This window comes from Corvus brachyrhynchos, unplaced genomic scaffold, assembly GCF_000691975.1.
Source record: "Corvus brachyrhynchos isolate BGI_N302 unplaced genomic scaffold, ASM69197v1 scaffold4, whole genome shotgun sequence".
Taxonomy (NCBI): domain Eukaryota; kingdom Metazoa; phylum Chordata; class Aves; order Passeriformes; family Corvidae; genus Corvus; species Corvus brachyrhynchos.
The window spans coordinates 4,596,251-4,611,238 of NW_008237878.1; the positions used below are offsets into that span (position 1 = coordinate 4,596,251).

General features: G+C 38.6%; 1 protein-coding gene across 13 annotated transcripts in view; it reads right to left on the reverse strand.

Moving 5' to 3' along the window:
• ERC2 (ELKS/RAB6-interacting/CAST family member 2) overlaps nucleotides 1–14,988 on the reverse strand; it is a 432,041-nt gene that overhangs the window by 411,465 nt on the left and 5,588 nt on the right. For 5 of the 13 annotated variants that reach the window (XM_017732437.1, XM_017732436.1, XM_017732431.1 and 2 more), the window contains exon 1: nucleotides 7,525–7,775. The exons of 1 other annotated variant lie outside the window; for it this stretch is intronic. The gene's annotated coding sequence lies outside the window, so the exon portion shown is untranslated. Of the gene's footprint in view, nucleotides 1–7,524; nucleotides 7,778–12,156; nucleotides 14,973–14,988 lie in introns of those variants that run through there. 7 more of the 13 variants (XM_017732432.1, XM_017732422.1, XM_017732439.1 and 4 more) reach the window with 5 other exon arrangements.

Below are 14,988 nucleotides of genomic sequence, written 5' to 3' on the forward strand. Positions count from 1 at the left end.
AAAAATAATAAAACCAAAAAAATGAAAACAAAAAAAAAAAAAAAAAAAAAAGACTTCTATAGCCAAGCAAAGGCAGAATCATCACATCTAATTTTAATTGTTATGCCAGAGAACACACTGTATCTTTATAAAAAGCCATAGGGCAGCCTATCTGCCAAATCTGGGCGACACAACCACATACAGTCTGTACAAGTTACCTTCCAGTGCTGAGCATTTCTCACTCTCCAGTCCCTTCTGATTGAACAGCCACTCCACAGAAGCAGGGATGTTTAGTGTTACCCTTTGGTTAAAGTATAAAGCACAAGCACCAACAGTGGTGCAAAGGGTTTCAGAGGTGCAGGGTAAAACAACACCTCAGCTGTAACTGCCTGAAGTTCCCAGTCCCACGCTCACTGTGTCATTGTTTTGCTGCCCATCTGCTCTCTGCAACTCTTAACACTGGGATCCTATTTTTTATTGGTGGGTGGGAGGATGGATGGTGTGAATCACAAGCAACAAGGGATAGAAACACAAATTCCAAAACACTGCTTGTACCTCTTCAGGCTTTTTAGCTGTCAACTTCCCTGCACCATAATGACCTTCTCAGGATACACAGATACTTCTAAAGACCTGGCAAGCTTTTGGTCTTCTGGAGAAATACTTCCTATTTCAGTCTTTGCAGGTATCTCATGTGCTAAATTTCTGCATCCTAGTCTGTATTCATCATGCCTTCCATCCTGCCATTGTTAATCATGTCTTTTATTTCCTTCTCAATAACAATTCTCATTTATCAATGCAAGCCTGCATTTACAAACTCCAGTATTTTGTGGAGGATTATTCTAAGGCACATGGTAAACCAGGCAAACAGTACTTTTCATTTAATAGCTGTTAAAGAACAACAACACTCATATGTCTTGAATTTTTACTAAAATAGTCTCCTTTGGGGAAAAACATTAAAATGTAAAAGAATATAACATTCTTCAGGATTACTTGAAAGTTATGCCTAATTATTAGCACAGTTATACTTTGCTTTTGTCAACATTTACCTAACTTGAATGACTAAATGTAGTTTACAGAAACACAGTTATAGACTGAATAACCTTGGAGAAGGTAGATCTTAAAAATAAGCACAAGTTAAGAAAATCTGAAGGTTTTCCAGGAAAAAACTGGAAGACCAGACTTGTTCTATCATTCATCTACATTGTCAGCATTCATACCAATTTTTTGAAACGTAAGGCAGTTCAGGTGGTAATATATATAAATGCATATTAAAGACCACATTCATTTTAGTAGGATAACCTAAGAACTGAAAATACTGTAAAAGGAAATTGACTGAGTCTGTAGTTTGACCTGTAAATTTGTCTATTTTCACATTAAGTATGCTTAAGAATATTCTGTCATTTACATTAATCTCATCCTTTCAATTTTAAGATGCATTTATAACTCAATGTTTGAGAAACCAACAGAGATACTCCCACATACTAGAGTATTTTCAATTGAATTCACTAAGGCTACTCTCATTAATGTTATTAAACACAGGCTTATATAGTTGCAATATAGTTATTATTTTTCTTTTTCGCTACAAAGCTTCCATTCTCATTTAAAAAAGCAACAAAACAATCATAGGATCAGCTTTTAAGACTACCTGTGTAGCCTCCAGCAGTTTCTTAGAATACTTAAATATTGGGATATTTAGCAAGCCTAAATATCCACTCTGCGTCTTACACTTATTTGATTCAACAATAGTAATATGCCTACTCAAACTGCAAAACAAGGAGCATATTTGTGCATTCAGCACACTTTGAAGCCATCACAATCCAAAAACCTGTAGAATATCTCTCCTGTTCTCTTTGCTCAGATACAAGAGCATGCACATGTTTCAGTACCATGCCAAAGAAAAACTGGCTGTGCTTCAGCCACTTCAGATCAAAGTTGTCCAAGGAACTTACAGGCTCTGTAAGTAATGCAAGTGATTTAGCAGATTAGTTTCATCATAGAATCAGCATCCTGGAACCATTAGAAGACATTGCACTTCAGGAATTGCCTTTTTATTTATTTATTCACCAAAAGAGTTGAAGAGTTCCCCCAAGCACTTGGTGGCCGGCTCTTAATTTCACAGCAGAGCCCAATCTGCCCCCTTTGGGCTCACACTCAGCTAAGCACAACCACACCAGTTCACAAGTGCAATTTCTAAAGTCCTCACAGGCATCTGACTTAACATTTGATGTTGATGACAGATGTTATTGTAACTGCTTCCTTAAGGAAAAACAAATGTTTTGAGCAGATTTCAAATGAGCTCTATAAATGAAAGCCGAGGTACATCATGACTGCCAATACTCTGCCATCAAAAATAAACTTGCTTTACACAGCAAACTGTCTTCCAGAGAAGCCCCTGAGAGTACCCATTTCTACCACTATTATTGGACATAGGTCAAAAAAAAAGAACTGTGCTTTATTTACCAGGTCATATTTGTCCACTTATCTGAAGTGTTGAAAGAACATAAGTGGTAAAAACTGTATTTCAGCAATATATTTTAAGGAAAAGAATGCACTACAGAAAACTGTTTAAGTCAAAATCCTCACCATCACAGAAATCACAGGCCTGAGCTGTTTTATAAAGCAATTAAATAATTCAGACACTGCATGTGCCAAGAGATAATATATACCTTAGCAGATTACCAGTAAATTAGTTTTACTGACCATGAAAAGTGTTTAGATAACATTGAAAACTGAAGGAGCATCAACAAAATTTCCAACAGGAGACAACTCATATTTGACAAAGAAAAATGAGTTCCTGAGAATTCAGGTACTATGGCCTCCAAGTCTTGCAATGAAAGAATCCAAACACATACCAAATGGTGTAACCACAAGTACAGATATATTAAACCTCCAAAAGGAATTGGAATGAAATGACCAAGATGTGTTCTGTAAACCTCTCAGAGTATGGAGAAGATTATGTCCCATTAGTCAGCATTCTAAGTGATCTGAACTATTCACTTAGCGGGAAACTGCTCCACACATTACCACTGCTCTGTGCAAAATGCACTTTTGGACTAAATTCAGAAATGGCAGAGACTTTTGTTACATTTCTTTCACTTCCTTCAAAATAAATTGCACATTATATCCAACTGAGCAATCATTACAGACAGTGCTTTTTCTCCAGTGACTTCCCACCCCAACTCCACCATACTCCCAGAAACTACAGCACATCATTTTCACACATACCTACACAATAAAAATTTATATATATGATTTTCATCAATCCTTTTACTCCATTCAATATCCCATGACATTTCTCACACAATGAGATAGATTTTAGAGTTAAACCACTTTGAAAAATCTCTCAATTCTCAAATTTTGAAGAATTTAGCTGCTAGATTCTACATCTGCACTGTGACTTCAGTTAGAGGAATAGGACAACAAGCAGGACAAACAGTGGGAAACATTAAAAAAAAAAAACAAACAGTATTTGCTGAAAGGGGGGTAGTTAAATTAAATAAAAAGTACATTGGTTATTAAGGAAGCCACATGGTAACCAGTCTAAAACATTTCCAGTGAATGCCAGTCTGCAAGACTGTCTTAGAATAAAATAATCTAGAAAGCAAGTATCACCTTTCAAAAACCTGATCATAAAGCTTCACAAAGAAGCTCCAGCTTTGCTAAGCATCCAAAATGTCAAAGACTCCCACACATCCAATCACAACTTCAAACTCTGACATACACCCCAAATTCTTAGACACGTTCCTTCTGCTTTCTTAAAAGCACAGAAATTCAATTCTACACATCTCCCTCATTATTCTCATTTTAAAGTAAAGGTATTATAGTGACATACAACTCTGCCAACATGTAACCTGTTCATTGCAAACTGCACTTTTCTAATACCATGAAGGAATTGCAGGTTTCTGTGAACAGAAATGGGGTAACAGTAACAGAGCCTTATCCAGAGAAGTGCTAAAACATCTTTGCTCCTCCTCTCTCCTTTGGCAGAGCTCAGCACCTGACAGACTGTCTCTGAAAGGAGATGTGGCTGCTGTTCCTAATTGTTGCCATCATTCCAAAACAAAACCTGGCTACTTAAGATATTCCAAAGCTGGCAGTCCAAAAGCCAGTATCACTAAATAAATCATAAAACACCCTGAGAGCAACAGCCAAGAAAGCAACAACAAAATTTAAATTCCACAATGCTAATTCATCAGACATCTATGTTTTCTTATACAAACATTGGATATCCACACTTGTAAGTTTCCTTGGACCTCCACAAATAATCAACTGCTGTTTTCCAAGGAAACAGGTTGGCTTTTTTTTTAAATCTTGCATACAAGCAATAACAAACCAACATAAATCCATCTCACTCAATTTCAAAAAGATTGTAAAAGACTGTTTCTTTTTATAAAATACTTTACATCTTTAATAAGTGACTAATTAAGAACAAAATGCTCCAGAAAAAGATTTAACTGATGTTTCTACTGATATGCCTTTGTATTTTCTTAATGTGAAAGTATCACTCAGAAGAAGCAGCACTACACAGTTAATTTTCAGAATTTAGTTTCTGAGTTCTCCTTTGACCAACTACGACCCTCAAAGAAATCATAAAGTCATTTTACTTTCAAATAGCTTTTATCCTTTTGCCAGGACTTAGTAGAAAATATAATCTAGTGTTAGTGTTGCAAAGTATAAATAAATTGAGGCAAGCTCATCATTGCTAAGTACATGAGATCATTCAAAAACCTAAGACTTAAATCAGAAAAATATTTTAACACAATCCCAAACCAAACAAATATAATATCACAGATAAGAGGGGTCACATTATAAAAAATTTTATTAAAAAAATCAGTATCACAGTAATATTTCCTAGGTGCATCTACTAAGATTCTCCATCTATATATATATATCCCAGGCATTAAAAACTAAATTAAACAGATGATAACAAGTATATCATAGTGCATAAAAACAGTCTAAGAGATACAGGTGGGAGAACATACGTTGTCTTTGGAAGTGATACACAGGCTGGTTGCCTCACCCTCTTTGAGGGGTGAACAACCCACTCTTTTTTCTTAGTCATCCTTCAAAGGTCAGTAAGAATCATCTTTCTAAAGCAAAAGAAAAATATCACCTTGAGCATGCTTATACAAAAACACACATGCTAAATAGATAATTCTCTAAGTATCACATATATTTGACATTCTAAAATGGTTGAATGTGTTCTTTTGGTATTTGGCTGCTAAGAATATGGCCCGCACCTTTCTACAGCCTTCAGATCAGGCAAGGAACAGCAGGAGGGACCAGCATGGACAATGGATCTCACACTACCATCACCAGAATTTGACTACCAGTAGATTAGAGGAGTTGAAGAACCACCCACAGGATAAGAGGTGGCAAGATGGGTCTCCTCCAAATGCTGCCAAACCACAAGAAAGAGGATAATGAGTATAGTAAGTTCAAACATGTAGTTTCAACCTGAGCTGGACAATCAATCCCCAGGGACTGCCCTTAGCTCAATAAGCCTTTGGAAGAAGAAATTACATTCCCCTCAGTCACTGGACTGAAAGCCTCTCCTTCCTCCCAGATTGCTCTAGGAAAAGTGAAAATGCTAACTCACCTTGATGCCTTTGAAAGCCATTTTACACTGAGCTTTCAAACAAAAATAACAGTAGTGAAAAGGCTTCTTTCAAGGCACTGAGGAGATGTGGAGTTACTTTCACACACAGCCCTTAACACTGTCACCCACGAAGCCAAGGCTTGGACTGTAAGTTTCTTCCATCAAGAAACTAACAAAGCTTTTCCCACGGAAACATATTCCTTAAGGGAACTGGATTTACCACTACACGCTCTTCTTTTAGGGTCTGTTTCTGCACGTGCAAAGGGCCTTTTTCCTCCTCGTATTTGGGGAAAGGAACAACCGGGGAATGCACTGCTCCAGCAGACGCGACCTGCGGGGATTGCGGCTGAGGGAGCTTCGCTTGCTTTGCTGCTGGTGGGGGTTTATGGCTGGTGTTTTCCTTCACCTGCGCTGTGGGAGCGCTCGCCATCCCCCGCCCTTCCATGGGGAGAGTCCAAGGAAATCCTCCCGACAGAGGGACTGCTTTGGGGTCCCCGGAGGGACATGCAGCGCTGACACAGCCGCCTGCGGGAGCCGGGCCGAGAAGGCGGCCGGGCTTGCTGAGCCCTCTCTGCCGAGCAGGGAGGCTGGGAGGACAGTCCCCAGTGCCCCCGGGGCTGGGAAAGGGCCGCAGGACGGCTCCCCCTGCGCCCCCGATCCAGGATGTGGAGCTCTGCGATTCCCAGGGAAGGAAGGGAGCGAGGAGGGCGGCAGCGCATCTCCAGCATCTCTCCTCAGGGCAGGGCGGCGGGGCAGACACAGGGGATCTGCTCCATCCTCGGCTTGGCCACGGGGAAACCAAGTTCCAAGGGAGAACCGACTTGATGGAGGGGAACCTCCCTCCCTTCCCCACCCCCCGAGGAGGGGGAGCCGGAGCGGGGCCTGCGCCCGGCGCGGCCGCCGGGAAGGGGCCGCGTTCGCAGCGGCCGCCCTGGACACGCACGTGGGGCTGGGGACACGGAATGGAAATGAAAACAAACCCCGAACGGACAAACAGCTAAGTGAAAACCTCTGATTTAGAAAGCCGACCAGAAAACTAACCCTGACAAGTAGGATTTGCCCTCCCCTTGGCTGCACTTATTGGCCGCGCTCGTGTGCAACGAGCTTCTATCTGCCAATGCCAGTGGTCGGCCGGCGTGTCCATCACCGGGGAAAGAGCAATTCGCCGCTAAGGGAGTAGATTCCCTTCCATCCATCACAAGGCTTAGCAGGTAGCCGCCTAGAAATCAATCATACACTAATAAAAAAAAAAATCCTTCTCCATCAAATTACTAGTATAGTACTCCCAGAAAAATAAGTATGTATCCTTGGTGAACACAGGCGTGGATTTTAGCACATGCATCACATCCATCATTTGTCCAGCCTAAAATGTAATTATCTTAAAAAAAAAAAATAAACCATAGCATCATAAATGAAGGACCCCAGTAAGTATTCAGTAATTATATAACTGAAAAATAATATCCTGTTAGCTTCTGTTTCCATTTGCCAGCCACTAGAAAGGAACAAATCTCTCACCTTTTTCCTGACATGGTTTTTAAAACACCAAACATTATCCATTATTTAGGTATAAATCCAGGAATTTCCAAAGCTCATCAATTCTATTCTAGAAAACTTTAACAACAACAATATTTTTAAACACTAGGCACAAGGAGAAAAAAAAAAAAAAAAAAAAAAAAAAGAGTCTTATGGCTGCTTTTAATAGAAATTGCAAGAGAGGTTTCTGGTTGACGATGCTGTAGGGAGAGGCACTCTGTTACCAGAATAAGATGTGCACTTGGTCCCATTTATTACAACGTATTTCCAAGGCAATATAAAAAGCCTATTCTGCAAATTCATCTCCAGATTCAGCTACCAGATAGTTGTAAAAAGCAATATACAGCGATTTCCTTAATCACAGTAAATTTACAGTCACGCATCCCAGCCATATTCTTGCTTAAGCTTCTCACCTTTCAAATCATTGTATCTGCCTTTCGTCCTCACATGGATTTTACAACATCACGTTTAGCTGACATCCCATTTGCGCGGAGGAAGGCGGCAGCAGGGAGAGCCGGAGCCGCGGAATACCTGCGAGGGGGTGACGAGAAGGAACCTGCTGCAGTCGGGGGAGGCTCGTGTGCCCCTGTCCCTCGTCTTTCTGTCCCTCAGCGAGTCTCCCTCAGTCAGCTGCGAGCCCGGCTGTCTGGGTTGCCAGTCCCTGACTCAACATTCCCAGCATTCCCGAGGAGCCGGGGCTCCAGCGGCGCGGCTCGGAGCCGCCGGGGGCGGCAGCAGCAGCAGCAGCACACGCACCGCAGCCCGTGATTCCTGCGAGCGTTCGGCTCCGTCCATTCATCGCCAGCCCGCGGCTTCCAGTCCCCACCCAGCGAGCGGCTGCGAGTGTGTTACTCATTGTGAAACAGCCTAAAAATACACCTATGTCTGCGTAAAACTGCAGAAGCTAAATTGCTTTCTCGCCCCTGTTCACCGAAGGCCAGAAATGTTCAAAAGGCAGGTGCTTCAGAATATGATGTCTAAAAAACCTTTAGTATATGGGTACATTTACATAAACGGAAAAAAAACAGAAATCTGAATCCGTGTTCGGTTTAAGTGTAAAAGAAATTAAGATGACATCCATATGTATCTGTATTTTTTTCAAAAGCAGTATGCAGGAAAAAAACCCACAGATTAGCTGCTGTGCAAAGCCTGAAAGCTTTTTTCATAAGAAAACTGCAAACTGCATTAAAAATTATTTCAGAGATTTTATTGTTTGATATTAAGGGGAGTGAGAGAAACTTCTATAAACATCACTGGCTTCTCATCCTAAGAAAGGAGATTTTGTTCCTCTTCTATTCTTCCCTCTTCTCAACTTTTTTTAGTTTAATTGCTCAGTATACAATTATAAGTGATCACCCTTGGTCTTTAGCTTCAATGCACCTTCATACCTTACCCTAGACAAAATTTCACAAACTTATTTTATCTGCCTCCTCTTGATCTCATTGCAGTAACAATGATTTTAAGAACCACTTCAGATCTGTAGTTGCTTTATTATAATCTATTTTATTTCTCTCTTGCCCACATATACACCTATAAATGCCACTGTTAAACATTATTGAGAAGAACAACTTTTATGAAATTACTGTTAAAAACTATGTCAAATCAAATTGATTTCAACCAATCAGGCTTAAAATTAGCATAATCCCTTCATTGCTGTATCTGAATTATCTGCAGCCAGTTGAAATAATTGGTTGTCACAAACATTTATTTGGAGATGCTAGAATGCCATTCCCAGCAGGAGTATAGGGACACACTCTCTGTACCCACCTACCTTAGCTATAACTGCAATAGAGGGCAAATATTTTTTTCTGAGTTCAAAGTAATGGAATAACCATGATTAAAATGCAAACTTCAATTGCTTTTAAACCTTATTACTTATTTGAATACATTTCTGTTAAAATAGTTACAAAACCATGAAAAATGTGGACAGAGAAAATCTGTTCCTGGAGAAATTAACAAGAAGGGACATGGTTTTGTATACAAACAATTTCACTTGATCTGAAAAGCAAACAAAGTATTCCTCAAGAGTTAACAAATCTGCATCTGTAAGAAAACAGATAAGCACTACAAAATGTGGGTCACTACACTGAATGCTTAAAAGCACAAGAAGTGTCCATTTTCAGCTTAGCCCTTCATTTGGATTCAGTGTGAAATAAGAATCTCTTCCAGACCTGTCTCAATATTGCTAAATCCAGTTCTGTCTCAGTACTGTTAATGATGACAGGACTTTTGTTCTAAGTGGTGTCAGCTGCTGATGGTTTTTTAAACATGTCACACCATTCCTGTCTATATGAAAAGACAAAGAACATCAGGTTCTGCCTTATCTTTTTTGTGACTCATTCACTGGCAAAGACTGAGGGCCTTGTGATAGCCAGCAAAAGCCAGAAGCATTCTGACAGAAGACCAGTAGCCTAAGAATCTTCTTTCCAAGGAATAATCACTGCAGGAAGACAGAGAGCTGCCATAAGGCTACAACAATACTGCAATGAATTAAGCTTGCTATCATTCAATAAACTTTGTAGCAGAGAATTCATCACAGCCCATCTCAGAGCAGCAGACCCTCTGCAGGGGACTGTCAGTGTTACCAGTGTCAAAGAACAGAATATACCCACTATGGATAAAACCATTGTAGAGCTTTGTGGGAAAAAAAACATTTTGCCAAATTGTACTCAAAAAGACTTGTTAGAGAAATGTGCAGTTCAAGAGAAGGGGGGGAAAGTAATCAGAATTTTACAGCTAATCTACTTATTGTATTAGTAGAAACAACATCCATGCAAAGACCCTCAGGGTCACATAATCCAAACCCTTCAATAATATTCATTCCTTACATTCTAGACAAGGCTGGAATCCAGATGCAAAGGGGAGCATAATAACAATAGTGTTTACTTAAGGCTGACTTCTTTGCAGCTGATGAAAGTTCTCATTTCAGTCTAATCACAGGACCATCTGTGTTGTCCTTGGTGCCATGATGCAGGTGGGTGCCATTAAGCACTAGAAGAGTCAGATCATATGAGTAAACTACCACTTTTTTAATTGTAAGAGGTTCCCATTAACTACTAGACATCTTTCAGCCAACTGTTAGAGGAAAGCAGTCCATTGTAAAACTTAAACCACAATTTATATTATAAGGTGCCATGTGATGCTATGCCTAATGTTTGCACTTGTCAATAGTTTCTGTCATCAAATAGATTTTTGGCTAGCACACTTCAGTTTATTTGTTTGCTACCTTAAAAATGCAGTATTTTCACAGTTCTTTCTGCTTTCACATCAGGAGCTGTGGAAACCCCACTGAAATTAATGGCAAAATTCTTTCTTATTTTAATGAGCCCACACATTAGGCCCTAACAAAGTAAAGTACATATGAAATACAGATTTTTCAAGTCTCTTGTTTTCTTCAGTCTATGCTATACTGATTTTGGACAAAAGGGTATAAAACACACTTATTACAAACATTCTGTTTACTTATTCTTAGTATAAATAATTCAAAATCATGTATAATGTTACTTATTGTCTTCAATTCCTGCGCATCCCTTCATCCTCCCCAATTCTTTCTTCTTCTCACCTGTGGTACTAAGACTTTAGCAGCAGCCAGCTCCCTTTCATATTTTGGTGAAGATGGATGTTATTAAGGGCTTAATTTTTTTTTTTTTTTTAAACAGAAATACAAATTAATCTTAGTCCCTGCTGCATTAATTCCTAGCAAGCAACTGCAGGTATGTGCTTTAAAAACCCAGGAAAATGCATTTCAGCTTTAGTCATTGAACCTGGCCCTGCTCTATTTCCTCTGTGCTTTCCGATTTACACTGAAGGTTGCAGAACTAAGAAAACCAAAAAATATTGCATTTACCATGACATGGTGATCAGATTGTGGGTAAGCACTTGACACAAAAGAAACAAAAAGCTCCAAACAAACAAAATAATTGAAATAAACTTCAATTTTCTGTTGATTTCAGAATGAGGTCCTACCAGTCTAGTCCACAGAGGTTGTGCACTTAACAGCCATTAAATTATAGACTGCTCTTCCTTTATCAGTTTATATATTCACCTACAAATACCTATCAAATTGAGTTACAAAATAGTTTCCACTACATGTTAAGCTTCTGTTTTTACTCTCCCCATAACAGATCACCCAAGTCTTGGTTTTAAAAAATCATCAGTATAATTTGTTTGCTTTTAATTTACATGATCACATGCTTTACACAGGATGGAAAAGTGTTACTTGGATATACCTGAACACACAAGAGGCCATTAAGGAATTCATTATAATGTATTATAATGCAAAAAAACAAACAAGGAAAATATACTCTTTTGTAATTGCATAGCTTAGCAGTTCATTTTGTGCTACACAGCCAATCTATTCAGGGTAGAAATAAAGCATAGCACATGCTGTTAATATCATAGTTTCAAACAGAGTAAAAATACTAAAATAATTTAATAGTAAAAATACCCATCTCACAGAAGTTCTCCAGCTTCTACTTCTCTGAATAGGGCTATTAATAGGCTTTTACATCAACTCTACAATGTATTTCAGAGAGTTAAAAATATTTCTTAGGAAAATTCAAACTCCAGGGACTTCTAACATTAGTAAATGTAGCTTAAACATCTTGATTAGGTTTAACATTTCCAATTTTATCAATGGTCCTTTATTTTCCTGGTTGGAAACACAGCATTACTGCTACTGCCATTGTACATATGAATGTACACAGTGACTGTTAAAAAGAAATGCTGCTAAGTAAGCACTGGCTAGTAAACTCTTGGATGCTGGTTTGGGTTTTTTAAAATCAGTTTAGACACATCAACACTAAAGTCCAACTGACTTTTCAGTAAGGATTAAGCTTCCAAACACCAACCTCACTCCTGAAAAGTAAACCTAGATACTAAAATTTTACTTACAAGTGTCAACACGAGGCACTTGATCTAAAGGCAGCCAGGGTTCTCTTCTTAATTCTCCAGTTACAGAAAACAGAAATCTCCTTCCCTACTTACAATCTCAGCCTCTACAGCAAAGTTGGCAGTACAAACATTAGGATTACAGGACTACTTACCCCCAGCACATCACCTTTTTCCAGCAGAGCTACAGAGCAGTTAGTCAGTGAGGGAACCTCTTATTGGTAGCCCAATTTCCTCCAATTTTAAACAGCTGAGTACTGAAGCCTGAGGTATTGCCTTAATCACATTTACATGGTGGGAGGACTTGGGCAGGAACCAAACCACCTGAGCTGGGGGAGCTAAACTCCATCCACCAGAGCAGTCCCCAAATGGAACCAAATTTCTGCAGTGAGTAGGGCCCTATGAGATAAACCAAATTAAGGAACAGTGTGAAAATAATTAAAAACAGTAGCCTTGTATGGCTACTTCAAAACTGACAAGGAACCTACAGCTGTGTCCCTGCTTTTGTGCTCATTGTGGATTCTATTGAGGAGCTGCTATCCAACAGAATAACAAGAAATACAAAACACCTGACCTTGGATGGCAACTCCAGCTCCCACAAATGTTAGTTATTAGCTAATAACTGACATTCCATAGCAGGTGTGTCACACTACTGTTGTGTTTATAATAAGGTGACTTGATAGTCTTTCATCTGTTATTCTATATAGACACACTGAAGACAATTTCTAGACTGTTTTGAGAGGGTAACACATTATATCCACTTCATAATACTTCACAGGATTAGACAAACTACACATTTATGGGGAATTAAGTTGGATTTATTTTATATATTAATTTAAACAATTTACAATGTGGTTTTATAGGTGCTTTTACACATATATTAGTACTCCTCTGCATGAAAACATGCAAAAACCTCCACAAGTTCCCCAGTAAAAAATCTGTGATACAAAGGTTCACATTGTCTCAATCTTGAAATCTTCTTCACTACAAAGTCCCAGAGTCTTTAAGAAAAAAACCCTTTTTCCTGCTTTTGTGATTTATCCAAAACGTTTGTGGTACTATGCAGAAAAACCAGTCCAGAGAACACAGGAATGTTAGCTTTCTATCTTTACTAATGTAGTTTTTGCTTCGTGTACAACCTAAGGTTAGATAAGGCATCCCACATTTCAGTAACTAGACAGTTGTCACATACTCCATAATCTTCACTGAAGTAATCTTAACTTTGTTGTCCCATTTTACTAACAACAGGATCTCATAACCCTTGGATTTCCATTTTGTCATCAAGATTGTCAGTGCTGTGACACAGAAGAATAAATAGCACAAGTAATTCTGAATACTTCAAAGTTCCAGTCTTTAAAATTGAAGAAAGGTTAAATATAGGCTTTAAAGTATCCTTTTATCAGTGTTTCTGTGACAATCATCTACTACCCTGACTTTGTGAAATATCAGGACTTCTCCCACATTTGAGCAAAACTTGGCCACTACTTGAGGATCTGACTTCAAGAGGTTATGTCCCCTTATCTTACCAATTCTAGAACTAAAAAGAGATCATGGTCTTTTTCTCATTTATTTTTATCACTTAGAACCACCTCTGTAAACTGTATGAATGTTAGCACATGTAATTAAATTTTTATACAACTCTCTGGTATAAAGAAGAAATGGCTTAGCATTATCTTGATTTGTGCCTCTGGATTCTCTCAGCTCCAAAAATAGCATATTCCCATGTAGAATTCCTGTTGGGAATATGCACAAACTTATGCCAGCTTCCAAAACATGCTTGAGAACTGGGATAGAGGGAGTTTGTCCAGTCCAAAACATGATTGTTCTAACAATTCAGCAGTTCAGTTTCCGTGCCAAGAAGTGTTTCCTGAACCTGTTTAATTTACTAGCAGAAATGTAACTCTAGGTGAAACTCCTTCTCTCTGGTTGATTATCTGACTACAAAAGCATCTAATGAATAAGTTCCCCTCAGAACCTGAAATGTGCCTTTAAAGAAAGCCTACTTCAGTATTGATGATTGCAGATGAAGTGCTTTCCTTAGGGGCATTTAGATTCAGGAATCAACTTGGTAGTGCCTTTTTTGCATTCCTCCCTTGAGAGTTTCTGCTTTCTTCATTGCTCCAATCCCACTTTTACATCCTATTCCACTCATAAAGTTTGCTTATCTTTCTCACTAAAGCAATCTGTGACTTCAGTGATCGAAACACAACCACACATTGTAACTAAAGAACTTACATATATACCACTAACGGAGGTCGACATTAAATTCAACTGATGACTTTTAATTTCTTTAACAGGCTATACAGAAAATAAAAAAAAAAAAAGAGAAAGAAGGCTCACAAGTTAAAATAGAAAGGGAGAAATATTTTTAATTGTTAGCTTGACATTATATAACATTGCCCTACAACTGGGTACAAAATGGTTGCTAAAGGACAGGAATTCCTCCCTGCCAGTCTGGCACTTCTATTTCTAGTGGTCTGCAAGATTCAGCGTGTGCAATTCATGAGCATGACTGTGCCTGAGGTGTGACTGTGCCATGAGGGAGAAGGTGGCTCTCGTAATAAAGTTCTTGCAAATTCAAGGGGTTTTTTTTCTGTTATCACTTGATAAAGTATTACTTATAGGAAAAAAAAATCCACGTGTGATTATTACTAATTTCCTTTGTCCATTTTTGTGAACTTTCTCACTGTTTAATTGACTTTATTGGGAGAGTCAAATTAAAAAATGACAAACAAACAAAAACACAACAGGAAAGTGTCAAACTTTAAGCTTGGTAGAAATAAATAATAATTTGGGGGGGGTTCTTTCCCACCAGTTCTGGTTATGGATTAAATATACCATAGCAACTTTAATTTCCCCATAATTTTTCTGCCCATTTAGACATAATCTTGGGAAGAAAAAATTTTAATTAGCTGAAAAATTACACACCTGAAAACACAGGAAGGAAAATAAAGCCTATAAATAATTGTTACTCTATCCTTCACTCA